We start from the raw sequence: 15,739 nt of genomic DNA, 5'->3' as shown, positions 1-15,739 counted from the left end.
CCTGGACCATCACAGATGCTTTGGGTAACTCTTACAGGCAGGGTAAGTCCGTCCCTTCTTAATCAATACGGAGGCTACCCACTCCACATTACCTGCTTTTCAAGGGCCCATTTCCCTTGCCTCCATAACTGTTGTGGGTATTGACAGCCAGGCTTCTAAACCTCTTAAAACTCCCCAACTCTGGTGCCAACTTGGGAAACATTCTTTTATGCACTCCTTTTTGGTTATCCCCACCTGTCCAGTTCCCTTATTAGGCCAAGACATTTTAACTAAATTATCTGCTTCCCTGACTATTCCTAGGCTACAACCACACCTCATTGCCGCCTTTTCCCCCCGTTCAAAGCCTCCTTCACATCCTCCCCTCGTATCCCCCCACCTTAACCCACAAGTATGGGATACCTCTACTCCCTCCTTGGTGACTGATCATGCACCCCTTACCATCTCATTAAAACCTAATCACCCTTACCCCACTCAACGCCAATATCCATCCTGCAGCACGCTTTAAAATGATTAAAGCCTGTTACTACTCGCCTGCTACGGCATGGGCTTTTAAAACCTATAAACTCCCCTTACAATTCCTCCATTTCACCTGTCCCAAAACCGGACAAGTCTTACAGGTTAGTTCAGGATCTGCACCTTATCAACCAAATTGTCTTGCCTATCCACCCCGTGGTGCCACACCCATATACTCTCCTATCCTCAATACCTCCCTCCACAACCCATTATTCTGTTCTGGATCTCAAACATGCTTTCTTTACTATTCCTTTGCACCCTTCATCCCAGCCTCTCCTCGCTTTCACTTAGACTGACCCTGACACCCATCACGCTCAGCAAATTATCTGGGCTGTACAGCCACAAGGCTTCACAGACAGCCCCCATTACTTCAGTCAAGCCCAAATTTCTTCCTCATCTGTTACCTATATCTCGGCATAATTCTCGTATCAAAACACACGTGCTCTCCCTGCTGATCGTGTCCAGCTAATCTCCCAAACCCCAATCCCTTGTACAAAACAACAACTCCTTTCCTTCCTAGGCATGGTTAGTACGGTCAGAATTCTTATACAAGGGCAGGACCGCGTCCTGTAGCCTTTCTGTCTGAACAACTTAACCTTACTGTTTCAGCCTAGCCCTCACATCTGCACGCAGTGGCTGCCACTGCTTTAATACTGTTAGGGGCCCTAAAAATCACAAACTATGCTCAACTCTCTACAGTTCTCATAACTTCCAAAATCTATTTTCTCCCCCCAACCATCGCTCAGGACAATGCTTACGCTGTTAACTTATCTAAAAAAGCAGCCATCAAAAGGCATCAGATCCCGTCTCTCAGGACAATGCTTATGCTGATAAGTTAGCTAAAAAAGCAGCTAGCATTCCAATTTCCATCCCTCACGGCAGTTTTCCTCCTTCACTTCGGCCACTCCCACCTACTCCCCAGCTGAAACTTCCACCTATCAATCTCTTCCCACACAAGGTAAACAGTTCTAGACCAAGGAAAATATCTTCTTCCAGTCTCACAGGCCCATTCTATTCTGTCGTCATTTCATAACCTCTTTCATGTAGGTTACAAGCCGCTAGCCCACCTCTTAGAACCTCTCATTTCCTGTCCATCATGGAAATCTGTCCTCAAGGAGATCACTTCTCAGTGTTCCATCTGCTATTCTACTACCCCTCAGGGATTGTTCAGGCCCCCTCCCTTCCCTACACATCAAGCTCGGGGATTTGCCCCTGCCCAGGACTAGCAAATTGACTTTACTCACATGTCAGAAAACTAAAATACCTCTTGGTCTAGGTAGACACTTTCACTAGATAAGTAGAGGCCTTTCCCACAGGGTCTGAGAAGGCCACCGCAGTCATTTCTTCCCTTCTGTCAGACATAATTCCTCGGTTTGGCCTTCCCACCTCTATACAGTCTGATAACGAACCAGCCTTTAATAGTCAAATGACCCGAGCAGTTTCTCAGGCTCTTGGTATTCAGTGAAACCTTTATATCCTTTACCGTCCTCAATCTTCAGGAAAGGTAGAACGGACTAATGGTCTTTTAAAAACACACCTCACCAAGCTCAGTCACCAACTTAAAAAGGACTAGACAATACTTTTACCACTTTCCCTTCTCAGAATTCAGGCCTGTCCTCGGAATGCTACAGGTTCCAGTCCATTTGAGATCCTGTGCGGACACTCCTTTTTATCAGGTCCCAGTCTCATTCCAGACACCAGATCAACTTAGACTGCACCCCAAAAAACTTTCATCCCTACTGTCTTCTGTCTAGTCATACTCCTATTCAGCTTTCTCAACTACTCGTAAATGCCCTGCTCGTGTTTACACTGCTAGTTTACACTGTTTCTCCAAGCCATCACAGCTGGTATCTCCTAGTGCTATCCCAAACCGCCACTCTAAATTCCCTCTTAAAGTAAATAAATAATCTTTGCTAGCAAGGCTGTGCTGAGCCTCCTTAAGCACTCCCTAATTAGATGTCCTAGGTCCTCCCAATTCTTAGTCCTTTAATACCTGTTTTCTCTCCTTTTCTTATTCAGACCTTGTGTCTTCCATTTAGTTTTTCAATTCATACAAAACCATATCCAGGCCATCACCAATCGTTCTATACAACAAATGTTCCTTCTAATGACCCCACGATATCACCCCTTACCACAAAATCTTCCTTCAGCTTAATCTCTTCCACTTTTAGGTTCCCACACCGCCCCTAATCCCGCTTGAAGCAGCCCTGAGAAACATCGCCCATTCTCTCTCCATACCACCCCCCAAAAAAATTCTCGCTGCCCCAACACTTCAACACTATTTTGTTTTATTTTTCTTATTAATGTAAGAAGGCAGGAATGTCAGGCCTCTGAGCCCAAGCCAAGCCATCGCACACCCTGTGACTTGCACATATAAGCCCAGATGGCCTGAAGTAACTGAAGAATCACAAAAGAAGTGCAAATGCCCTGCCCCGCCTTAACTGATGACATTCCACCACAAAAGAAGTGAAAATGGCCGGTCCTTGCCTTAAGCAGATGACATTATCTTGTGAAATTCCTTTTCCTGGCTCATCCTGGCTCAAAAAGCTCCCCCACTGAGCACCTCGTGACCCCCACCCCTGCCCGCCAGAGAACAACCCCCCTTTGTAATTTTCCTTTACCTACCCAAATCCTATAAAATGGCCCCACCCTTATCTCCCTTTGCTGACTCTCTTTTCGGACTCAGCCCACCTGCACCCAGGTGATTAAAAACTTTATTGGTCACACAAAGCCTGTTTGGTGGTCTCTTCACACGGACGTGCATGACAATGGGGTCTCACTATGTTGCCCAGGCTGGTGTCAAACTCCTGGCCTCAAGTGGTCCTCCTGTCTCAGCCTTCCAAAGTGCTGTGAGAACAAGTGTGAGCCACCACGCCAGGCCCTCTTTTCCACTTCAGCGTTTTCTTTCACCCCTGTAAGAACCAGATCCTACTACGTCAGTGGTGCCATCATTTGCACCCAGGAAAACTGCAAGAGTCCCTCTGTATTTGCTCCTCTGATGAGGGAGGGGGTTGTGAGTACAAAAGGCCATTTTCTTCCGGCAGCACAGGGTACAATGTCACTGATTATCTCCACCATGCAAACCAGTAAAGGCATGATTTGGAAAAACTCACATATCTCGATGCTCTTCCACTAGAATCCATTTGCTCCCTTTCTGTGTCTACTGTGTTTCCGCACACAGGGTACAGAAGTTGTGGCAGTTGCACTTAAGTGTTTACCTTGTTTTTTCTTATTTGCTAGGAGATTTGGCTTCTGAGAGGAGTTAAAAAATGGAGAAAAAAAGTGTGGGCCGGGCGCGGTGGCTCAAGCCTGTAATCCCAGCACTTTGGGAGGCCGAGACGGGCGGATCACGAGGTCGGGAGATCGAGACCATCCTGGGTAACACGGTGAAACCCCGTCTCTACTAAAAAATACAAAAAACTAGCCGGGCGAGGTGGCGGGCGCCTGTAGTCCCAGCTACTCGGGAGGCTGAGGCAGGAGAATGGCGTGAACCCGGGAGGCGGAGCTTGCAGTGAGCTGAGATCCGGCCACTGCACTCCAGCCTGGGTGACAGAGCGAGACTCCGTCTCAAAAAAAAAAAAAAAAAAAAAAAAAAAAAAGTGTGGATGGGTGTATCTTGAAGTCCACTGTCAAAAACTTAGCAGTATGCCAGCTGTGGTGGCTCATGCCTGTAATCCCAGGACTTTGGTAGGCCAAGGCAGGAGGTTTGCTTGAGCTCAGGAGTTTGAGACCATCCCAGGTAACATGGCAAAAACCCACCTCTACTAAAACCATAAAAAATGAGCCGGGAATGATGGTGCACTCCTGTGGACCCAGCTACTCAGGAGGCTGAGGTGGGAGGACTGCTTAAGCCCAGGAGGTTGAGGCTGCAGGGAGCCGTGACTATGCCATTGCGCTCCAGCCTTGGTGACAGGAGTGAGACCCTGTCTCAAAACAAAACAAAAACCAAAAACTAAACTCAGCAGTGAAATCTGCAAATCTGCCTTTGCCTTCTCCAAACTTTATTGTCCGCAGTCTTGCATATGTGTGACTCTCTCTCAAAGTTATCTTATCAAAATGCTTCGGTTTTAGTTTCTTCTTGGGATAATTAATTTGGGCTAGAGTCAACAGAACACCAGAGCTACTTGGAAAACAACAAATTAATCTCTTAATTACCATAGAAAACATTAAAACCAGAAAAAAAATATTAAGAATATGCCTGTAGAAGTTTAGAAAAATTTTCTGTAATAAAAAGAATGACGTTTATATCCTACAGCATAGTATACCCAGAAGGAGGCCAAAATGCTGTTGAACCGTGAGAAAGAACATTGCATGTTCTCTTTTTCAGTGGGAAAGAAAAGCTTTATCAGAGGCAGGCTGTTTTAAGGATTAATGTTCCTAGATGGAGATAAATCTTAACTATTGAAATAGTGTTTTCTCAGATCTAATTTAAAAAGTGTTCACTTCTGGAAATCTCATACTTGTTCCTTTGTTTATAATTATTTTGAACATTTGCTTTCTGTTATCTGTGAAGAGATTTGAAAAGAGCAGGTCTGTTGGACGGTGGCTTCAGGGGTGACCTCCCTTGGCTTAAAAGGCATTTGTTGGGTAACACCTCTGCATGATTTTTAAAAGTTAGCAGAAGTGAGAAGGGTAACTGAAGTTTCCAGAATCAAGAAAAACTACAAAAGAAGCTCATTTTTATAAATGCTATTGTCTTATATAACCCCCTGGAAGACACCCAGTTCTCACTTCTAAGAGCTCTCATGAGTCAGTTTGTCATTTGATATTTTGTAGAGTTTGCAGTAAATTGGAAGACGTGAATTCCTCTACTTAACTTCAATGACAAACTATTTTGTACTTTAGTTTCTTAAGAAACTAAATTGAGGGAACCTATTTTATCTCTTTCCTATCTATGTCCAACCTACTCCCAACTTCTAGAACAGTTTCTTGTATGTAGTGAGTGCCCCATAATTGTAGAATTAAATCGAATTTGGGAATTTTTTTCCTTCTTTTGAAAATGAAGCTAAAAAAATATGAAGCCAGGAAGTTTTACCAGTCTTCCCCACAAACACCCACAGACATCAGCCTCTCAAGCATCTGCCTTTACTGGGCTGGGGAGTGAGTATCCTGTCTTCCGTCCCCTTCCTTCTTCTTCCTTTGCTCTTCCTGCTCCTACCTCCTCTTTCTCCCCTATCCGCTCCTGTTCCTTCCCTTTCTCCTCTTCCCTAACCTAGAAGTTTCTAACCAAGAAATCTATACACACAAAGAACAACTGCCAATGGGAAAACAAGATATCACTTTATTAAGAGCTAGGCAAGGACTCAATCATCCCAATGTAACATTCTCTAGCAAGAGGAATTTGGAGAATAAAGTTGAAGTAAGGAAGCCTAAGTCCCTGTGCCTGACTCTAAGATTATCAGGGAGTCCACCTATGCTCCAAAACACATCAAAAAGGATATAAGAAGGCCGGGCATGGTGGCTCATGCCTGTAATCCCAGTACTTTGGGAGGTTGAGGTGCACAGATCACTTGAGGTCAGGAGTTTGAGACCAGCCTGGCCAACACGGTGAAATCCCGTCTCTACTAAAAATACAAAAAGTAGCCGGATGTGGTGGTGCACGCCTGTAATCTCAGCTACTCAGGAGACTAAGGCATGAGAATTGCTTGACCCCAGAAGGCGGAGGTTGCAGTGAGCCGAGATCGTGCCACTGCACACTGGCCTGGACAAGACAGTGAAACTCAGCCTCAAAAAAAAAAAAAAAAAAAAAAAAGATCTTACAGCAAGTCAGCAGGGTCCACCAAGGTCTTTGGCCAGAAGCAGAGAGTTTACCATGTGGACACAGGAAACAGCAGTAGAGTGACTAGTGTGGGTTTGTCCTTAACCACTCAGGAATTTCAGGAATTCCGACCATGGGTAAAACCCAGTGCGGTGACACTCTCATGTTCTCACCAACCAGGAAACCACTTGCTCTGCTTTGGGGAGGAGTTAGTGGAGGACTGGGCGTGGGCAGAAAAATGGACACATTTTGCTTCCCTGATGGACAGAGGGAGGAAGTGGGAAGGGGAGACTAAATGTTCCTGGACAGGAAAGCATAGATCCAGAATTGGAATGTGAGTTTATGATCTTATTCTATTTCTATTTTACAGAGGAAACCAGTCCACAGAGTTGTGATTTGCCCTGGGCCTTCCCACAATTCTAGAAACCCATGACTTGTCATCATTGCACGGTCACCTGACTCCCAGCCGGCTTCAGCCTCTCCGTTTGATCTCCCTCTACTCTCACTCTGCTGCTACCAAATCAGACTTCTTTTCAGGTCCTTAAACAATCTCTGTACTTTTCCATCTCTGTGTCTTTGATGACTTTATTCCCTTTCCTCACTCCATCATTAACATATGTACCCCTCAAGACCCAGCTCAGATGCCATTTCTATGAGACACTCTGTTTCTGTGCCAGAAACAGTTAAGCTTTCATTTGTGTGTCCAAAATGTGCCCCAGAGCAAGGATCTGGCAATCTGCATTTGAAACCTGGCTCCTTGGCTTCTTAGCTCTGACCTTGAGCAAATTACTTATTTTTTTGTTGTTGTCACTCAGTTTCCTAAAATATCATACAGGGAGTTGTCATGTTGTATTAATGGACATAATATAAATTAAATAGGATAATGGCAAATATCCATTGGTCACCAAAAAGTGAGCCTACTATTACTGCCTTTAGCTATATTTTAGCACTGATGACAAAATATGGTAAATTATATCTATTTGTAGACCTAAGTTATCCATTCCCATTGATTATTCACTTGCTGATGCTGCAACAATAGCTGCCCATTTTTTATCTCTTCCATCCCCACCCAGCTGTCTTGCACAATATATACAGTCAATACATGTCTGATCAACGGAGTGGACTTAATGTGCCAAAACAGACTTAACTCTCTATCAATGATACAGGAGCTAAAAAGAAATTATTTAGGCAGAGAGTGAGAGTTAGGGAGTCCTTGGCAAGGCTTCCCTTCTAACAAAAAGCAGCCCCAAATGATTTCTTTTCTAACAAAGAGCAGCCTGTAAAATCTAGCTGTAAACACAGATAAGCAAGCTGGAAGCTTGCATGGGTGAATGACAGCGGCTGTGCATTGCAATAGGAGAAGCCTACCTGGCGGCCAGGCATGTTCAACATGGAGGCTCCATCTTCTCTTTTCTTTGTCACCATGTGTGCAGTAAAGGAACAGGCAACATGGAACTGGCCAGGTAGAGAGTCATCTGCATAATAAAAGATTAGGGTGGGGTGGCCAGCTATGCAAATGGCTCACCTGGTCTCACCAATCTCTCATGCCCTATGTAAATCAGATACCACCTCCTCTATCTCATCTATAAAATCTTTTTTTTTTTTTTTTTTTTTTTTTTTGAGACGGAGTCTCGCTCTGTCACCCAGGCTGGAGTGCAGTGGCCAGATCTCAGCTCATTGCAAGCTCCGCCTCCCGGGTTCACGCCATTCTCCTGCCTCAGCCTCCCGAGTAGCTGGGACTACAGGCGCCTGCCACCTCGCCTGGCTAAGTTTTTGTATTTTTAGTAGAGACGGGGTTTCACTGTGTTACCCAGGATGGTCTCGATCTCCTGACCTCGTGATCCGCCCGTCTCGGCCTCCCAAAGTGCTGGGATTACAGGCTTGAGCCACCGCGCCCGGCCAAAATCTTATACACTTGGCTGTGGACCAGAAAACCTGCTGGGGAGGCCCTCTCACTTTGCAGGAGAGAGAACTCTTCCTTTTCTTTTGCCAATTAAACCTCCACTCTTAACCTCACTGTTTGTGTGTCTGCGTCCTTAATTGCCTTGGTGTGAGGCAACAAACCTCGGGTATTACAGACCAACGATGCTGCTTCAGCTCATAGATGGCAAAAACCGCAATAACTTTTGCACCAACCCTAATGCTAAATTATTAATTCCTACTTATCTAAAAAACGAGAACCATATAATTAGTATTGTAGGACACTACATGTATTTAGTCAAAATACCAGATAACCTAACTTTATGTATATGTCACATGTATTTTTAAAATTAATGCTTCACTTTAGTAAAGTATTATAAACTATTAATCATTCATCTTAACTTGTGCTTAGCCTTTACTGGAAGTTCAGTTCTCTCCACATTTTTTTCCTCCACCTGGTTAAGAATGGTTTTCTTTGGATTTAATCTGGGTTTTTCTATTGTAGATCACATCTAATCAACGTAGTTGAATAGACTCAACAAACCAGTAAGAGGTTGTCGAAGTATCATTCATAACAAAAGGTAACAACAGTTCTTTATAGGCCATATCTCATGCCTTCTGTTTTACTGGGGCAAGTTTATGCCCCAGGAGGGTTAGGAATGGCATCTAACACCCCCGTGGAGCAGACAGACCCCTTTTGTAAGTGTGTATTTGTTTCAACCACATGCCTCTTAAGCTCCCTTTAAAAAAATAAAATTTAAAAAAAAATTCCTGTGAGTATAGGAAGTTTGCATCACATTCACTCTACAACGTCTTTAAAGGCAGCGATTACTCCAGAACAGAGGAGACAAACAAGGCCCCTTTGTTCCAGTAGTGCACTCCTTAAAGAGCAGTTCCAAGCCCATCAGTCTGAAGGGCCAGGCAGTTGGCCCCGGGGGAGCCTGCCAAATACCCAGAGATGCTTCCCGGGAATCTTCTGCTGCCGCTGAAGTGTTGACAGGCTCTTGAGCTGAGAGCTCAGGCTGTTGATAGGAATATATAGCTCAGATAGTCAGAAATCAACCTACTCAAATTTCTCAGACCATTCTCTCCTTCGTTTCTCTCTTTTTAACTATCCAAGTACAGATTTTCTTTTAAAAACCTTCCTCCCAGAAAATGTCTGCGTTCCTGCTTCCCCTTGGGGGTGACAAAATAAAAGGCTTAAGGTGCTTTAAGGCAAATGGAGTCACTTCCCCTCCCTTCAGCCCTCAAGTTCTGCTGATTCCAAGGGGTGGGCAGGGAGGGCCAGCAGTTGGCAGCCACCCCCTCCCTATCTCCTCTCACTTGGTATCTCCCTGGCCTCACGCTCAATCAGGTCTTCCAGGACCATACAGGGAAATGAAGAATACTGTTCGCTTACGAAGAATTTGGGAATCCCTGCAGTCCATGAATTTTTATTTCTATTTTACTTTCTTCTCAAAAGCCTTTTATTTTCTAAAAGCACATACAACATAAGCCCATTCCGATGACTTTAGGAACATCTATTCCTCAATGCAAAGATATTAATGCTAGATAATAAAGCCCTGAGTTCGTACATTTAAAAGTCCAAAGAGTGAGGAGTGAGGGGAGAGAGACAGCAGAAAAACGCTAGCTGCCTGAATACTGATTTTCCTCTTCTACAAGCCCTTGATATTTAACTAACGTACCCTACCCTTCTCAAGTTCCCCAGCAGCTAAGGAAGGCCATGTGACTAATTCTGGCGAATGGGATGTAAGAAATTCAAAGTGCATTTCACAGGCCTGGCGCGGTGGCTCAAGCCTGTAATCCCAGCACTTTGGGAGGCCGAGGCGGGCGGATCACAAGGTCAGGAGATCGAGACCACAGTGAAACCCCGTCTCTACTAAAAATACAAAAAATTAGCCGGGCGCGGTGGCGGGCGCCTGTAGTCCCAGCTACTCAGGAGGCTGAGGCAGGAGAATGGCGGGAACCCGGGAGGCGGAGCTTGCAGTGAGCCGAGATCGCGCCACTGCACTCCAGCCTGGGCAACAGCGTGAGACTCCGTCTCAAAAAAAAAAAAAAAACAAAGTGCATTTCACAGAGCAAGTTAGGAACACACCCATTCTTCCAGCCTTTCCTCAACCCTGCTGTCTGGACCAGGGACTTGGTGTCAAAGGCAATGTCTCAGAAGAAACCTCATGCAACACAGTGACAATATCAGCCCTGGAGACCCTATCTCTGGACTCTGGGGTAAAAGAGCAATACATTTCTATCTTGTTTATACCACTGTTAATTTGAGTTTCAATTTTATTTCATGAACCCAGTCATACTTTAAGCCAAGGTGGATTTTCCACAAAGCTAATGGAGCAGAACTTTAGAAACCCTCAGTTGTGTCAGGTGTGGTGGCTCATGCCTCTAATCCTAGCACTCTGGGCGGCTGAGGCGGATGGATCACCTGAGGTCAGGAGTTCGAGATCAGCCTGGCCAACAGGGTGAAACCCCATCTCTACAAAAATACAAAAATTGGGTGGGCGTGGGTGTGTTGGTGTGTGCCTGTAATCCCAGGTACTGGGGAGGCTGAGGCAGGAGAACTGCTTGAACATGGGAGGCAGAGGTTGTAGTGAGACAAGACCGCACCATTGCACTCCAGCCTGGGCAACAAGAGCAAAACTCCATCTTAAAAAAACAACAAAAACCAAAAAAAGAAACCCTCGCTTTCCAGGATGACTCCAAAGCCTGAGGAGGAACCCTGACATTGGGGTCACATGGTCATCTTATACTCTTCTCTTTAAAGGGTTCTTCAATTGCATAAACCTCACACCTCATCCACGATAAGCCAGTAAGTCTTTTCACGTGTGCCTCTTGCGTGGGGCATGGAGCACAGTCAATAGTTCACAGTTTCTCCTGCTTCAGATCATCTACTTGGTGACATTTAGGAATAGCACAGCCCACTGTTTCTCAAAGTACATTCCTAGATATTAATAATTGTTATAAGAAGAAAGAGTAACAGAAAAATATAATATTAGCTAATATATTTTTGTCTATGTTTTTAACTACAGTATTTCTCAGAGAAAGCAATGTGAGAATGTGCCTAGTGAATATCCCATCACAAGAGAAAGCTGTATTTCCTAAAAGTATTGGACCACCAAACCCCCTTTTTAAGTAGTTTGTGGGTTATACTTTTGTGAAGCATGATTTGAAAGCACTTTCATGATATCAGCAGTAAATATTTATTGACTATCTCTTGCGGGAAACTACGTTTTTTGTTTTTGTAGCATTAGTGGAAGAAGGTGATTTTTCTTCCTGATTTTATTGTTTAAAATTGCTCCCTGTCTGGAGTTTGCTGTTCAGTAAGCATTGATTCCAGCAATATTGTCATTTCTGCATTGACACTGGTGCATCTCTCAGGTCTCCAACAAAAGCTAAGAGTGACATGTACAACATGTTAGATCACCCGTGGGGGGAAGGGTGTGAGTTCAAGGGAGTTGGAGTCACACTGAGGTTTCATCTCCCATGAGGAAGATCTTTGATGGTGGGCTACAGAAAGCTACCACCACAATGCAGACATAGTTCTGCAGAAAGGACCCATTTCTGTGCTGATATCAGTGCTTGGAGAAACCTCCAGGCTCATTTATGTGAGCCACATTTTCATTACAGGAAAATAATTGACACCAGGCTTCTTGTCTTTAACTGAAATTTAAGCATTTACACCTGTATTCATCTTCCAGGGTTTCTGTAAGAAAGTATCATAAACTGCATGGCTGCATGTACCCTACCTTTCTCAAGTTCCCCAGCAGCTAAGGAAGGCCGTGTGACTAATTCTGGCAGAAATCTATTTTTTCACAGCGCTGGCGACTGGAAGTTCAAAGCCAAGGTGTCAGCAGTCCTTGCCTCCTCCTACCTTCCGGAGGTGGCCATTGATTCTTGGCATTTCTTGGCTTGCAACTGCACCACTTCAGTCTCTGCCTCTTTCCTCACATGGCATTTTCCTCTTTACAGGTGTTAGGAATGCAACATACTTTTTGGAGGGGGCACAATTCAATCCATAGTAATACGAAAGACTCCTTAATTTTCTGTAGGGCAGCATAATGTCATGATGGACAGAGCTCTGAATTACGAGTCCGAAGGCCTGAGTGGGCCCTTAGCAAATCTCTAGGCTACATATCTATATACATAAACAAGGATAACAATACACTCCTTGACTTTGCTGTAAGGGTTGTAACAAAGATATAGAAAAGTGCTCTGTAGCCTTTCAATGATGATAGAAGTGTCATTGTCTTCAAAGAGAAACATGGCTAATGTGGGTAATTGAAATTTGGCATATGATCTCACACCTTACTTTAGACAATCATTTCGACCTTACCTCATTCATCTCTGTACTAGACAAGGACATAATTTTGTTTATATTGCTGCCCTTGCACTCTCTACTAAGGGATGTTAGATGATGAGGAAAGTCCTTGTTGGTGCAGCCAATTCTCAAATTGAATCTGAAGCATCCAGTAATGGGAAAATGTCCACATTACTTTAATAATAATTCTTTAATGGAGTTTCAACTTGGGGTAAGAGACTGAAAAATGCCAGCAGAAGACTTTTTCTAAACAAAAAAAGCAACTACCTATTAATTAATCTAAAATTACTCAGCTTCAGTTGTATGTGCCTTTAACATGATAATAAGGGAACAGTAGGGCCATGGTTCATAAACTAGTGTCTTCGTCTCTAGAAGCACTGGTGATAGTAATGGGAATTTGCAGGCTAGTTGAGTTTTGCAGAAGTTACCCAGATCATATTTTCATTTACTTAGTGCAGGGTAACTCAAATGTTCATCCTTTTTCTTTGGATAGAATTTATTACATCATTTATCAGTAGTAATACTGGTTATCTCATGTTGGGTAAATGTTCTCTTTGGCAATCATATATCAATCCGAATAAATAAAAAAAAAGTTACTTATAATGAGCAATTTTTTGATGTGCAAAATTTTATAAAGCATGGGGATAAAGGGAGTTGAGATGTTAAACAGGGATTCTTGATGGTTAAAATATTGAGGAAAGAGTGAAGTTGAGGGTGAATACTGATCACATGATTCCGCTTTAATGAACATTGGAAAAACAAGGCAGGCTTCCAAACACTCTGTTCTATTTGTACTTCAACTCATTACTTGCCTTAAATGCCTTTTAACTCTGACCTTCTAGAATTTCCTGTACAATCTTCCACTGTTTAAAATGAAGTTGCCTGATTGATTTCTTTACCATTTCAGAATGTCCTGTATCATTTTAATGACTGTGGTGTGTGACTTTGTTCTCAGCACAATGAGTAACGAAGCCAAAACACTGGAGAATACGTTTATGCATTCGAGAAAACCCCAGACAGGGCAGAATGCTTTCATAATGCAGTACATTAAAATCAGACGAAGCCTCGAAGGACAGAATCAGCGACCCTGAAAAATCTCCAGCTGGAAATCAGAGTGTACTACAGAAGACAACAGCGTTTGAGGACATTTGCTGAAGCGGCCTCCTCTCCCTTGTAGTCTCGTAATCCCACATGGTTTTACCAAGCTCTCCGGCCTTCCCGGAACGTCAATAAAAACTGCATCCCCCGACTTTTGTTGGTGGTTTCTTCCCTAAACTTTAGGGAAGTGGTGGTTTATGTGGTGTTATCTTCCCTAAGCTTTAATTTAATATGATCTTACTTAGGCATTTCTCTTAGAGAGTAGGTCATTGTAACGAAGCGTTTTTCACCCTCTGGGAAAGAGGTTTCCACATAAGGGCCAGGCCGTGTTTTCCCTTCCATCCAGTGATTCCACCATAAGCAGCCTCTCATCTTCACTTTTCCCAACAATTTTCTTAAAATCAGTGTATTTTTTTGCAGGACCGGATATCACATTACATTCTCTAGTCAGGGGTGGGGGGTGGGATATGAAGTGAGAACAAAGAATGGTAACTCCCGAAGCGATTTTTTTAATGTAAACTTCGTTAGGAAGCATAACATACACACGTGCCAACATAAAGGGTGCAACTCCATGTAATTTTATGCAGACACTCACTCATGGAACCACAACTAGAACAGGAAATAGGATTTTGCCAGCACCCCAGAAGCTCCTATAAGCCACCTTGCAGTCACTCCCCTCCCCTACCCCACCCCAGAACATAACAAGTTCATTTTCTGACTTCTATCACTGTAGATTAATTTGCCGCTATTCTGAACTTCCGTAAATGGAATCGGACAGTACACACTCTTTGGTACCTGGCTCAATAGCCTGTTCCTTGAGTCTGCTGAAGCAGTCATTTCTTCAATTTTATTGCTGACTCATATTCTGTGCTATGAAAATGTAACAATTTATTTTTCCATTCTACTACTGATGGGCCTTCAGATTCTAATATTTGCCCATAATGAAAAATGCTGCAATAAGAATTGTTGTGCACGTCTTCTGAGAGCACATGTACCTATTTCTGTGGATATATACCTAGACGTGTAATATCTGGGTCACAAATAGTCGTGTGCCTATGCAGGCTTGTACTGGCTCATGACAGCCCAGTTTTTGCAATCCAATTGTTAAATATAGCCACAACTGAAAATTAAGTCATGTAAACTTACCATTAAGTAAAATAATTTTTAAACAATAATACTCAAAACTAGTTGTTTCCTATTTTACTACATTTGACTAACATCTGTTTGATTAATGAACATTTTATTATTGCTGCTTAATTTATGATTCTACCTAAGATATTTTATTTTTATTTACTTTTATTTTTTTGAGACAGTCTCATTCTGGTTGCCCAGGCTGAAGTGCAGTGGCTCCGTCTTGGCTTACTGCAGCCTTGACCCCCCGGGCTCAGGTGACTCTCCCACCTCAGCCTCCCAAACAACTGGGACTACAGGCATGTGCTACCATACCCAGCTAATTTTTTGTATTTTTAGTAGAGATGGGGCTTCGCCATGTTGCCCAGGCTGGTCTTGAACTCCTGGACTCAAGCAATCTGCCCACCTCGATACCCTAGCATGTTGGGATTACAGGCATGAGCCACCACACGCAGCCTGATACTTCAGGATTCTGACAAATAGAAGATATTAATACAGAACAAAAACAACAAAAGCATTTAATCTAATTTATGGTAGAGACGTCCAATCTCAACAGTCAATGCCTTCCTTATTTTAACCAGTCACCACAGAAAACCTGAAAAACAGAGCCTGTAAGAGGCATCTGAGAGGTCTTCAAGAGACTGAAATTACTAACCAGGCTTCAGGAGGATTGAGGAGATCTGCTGTGCTGACACTCCAGTTTTGAGCAATATGTACAAGTGGAGTCATGCTTTGATCTCATACCAACAATTCTGCTCGGGATGTAATGTCTTAGTCTGTTTGGGCTGCTATAGCAAAACACCTGAGGTTGGGTAATTTATAAACAGTAGAGATTTATTCTATTACAGTTCTGGAATCTGGGAAGTCCAAAATCAAGGTGCCAGTAGATTCCATGTCTGATGAGGGTGTGGTCTCTGCTTCAAAGATGGCAGCTTGATGCTGCATCCTCCCAAGGGAGGAATGCTGGGTCTTCACATGGCAGGAGGAACAGGAGG

At 43.5% G+C, this 15,739-nt stretch overlaps 2 long non-coding RNA genes across 2 annotated transcripts in view; one reads left to right on the top strand and one right to left on the bottom strand.

The window, feature by feature from the left end:
- The window catches only part of LOC105491134 (uncharacterized), a 28,172-nt gene extending 14,411 nt beyond the window's left edge, over positions 1–13,761 (top strand). Inside the window, exon 2 of the long non-coding RNA XR_011607234.1 lies at positions 13,423–13,761. This is a non-coding gene — a long non-coding RNA (uncharacterized lncRNA). The remainder of the gene's footprint in view (positions 1–13,422) is intronic.
- The window catches only part of LOC105491135 (uncharacterized), a 119,306-nt gene continuing 111,183 nt past the window's right edge, over positions 7,617–15,739 (bottom strand). Inside the window, exon 6 of the long non-coding RNA XR_011607233.1 lies at positions 7,617–7,746. This is a non-coding gene — a long non-coding RNA (uncharacterized lncRNA). The remainder of the gene's footprint in view (positions 7,747–15,739) is intronic.

This window comes from Macaca nemestrina, chromosome 8 (genome assembly GCF_043159975.1).
Source record: "Macaca nemestrina isolate mMacNem1 chromosome 8, mMacNem.hap1, whole genome shotgun sequence".
NCBI lineage: Eukaryota > Metazoa > Chordata > Mammalia > Primates > Cercopithecidae > Macaca > Macaca nemestrina.
This window is presented reverse-complemented; position numbering and strand designations above follow the sequence as displayed.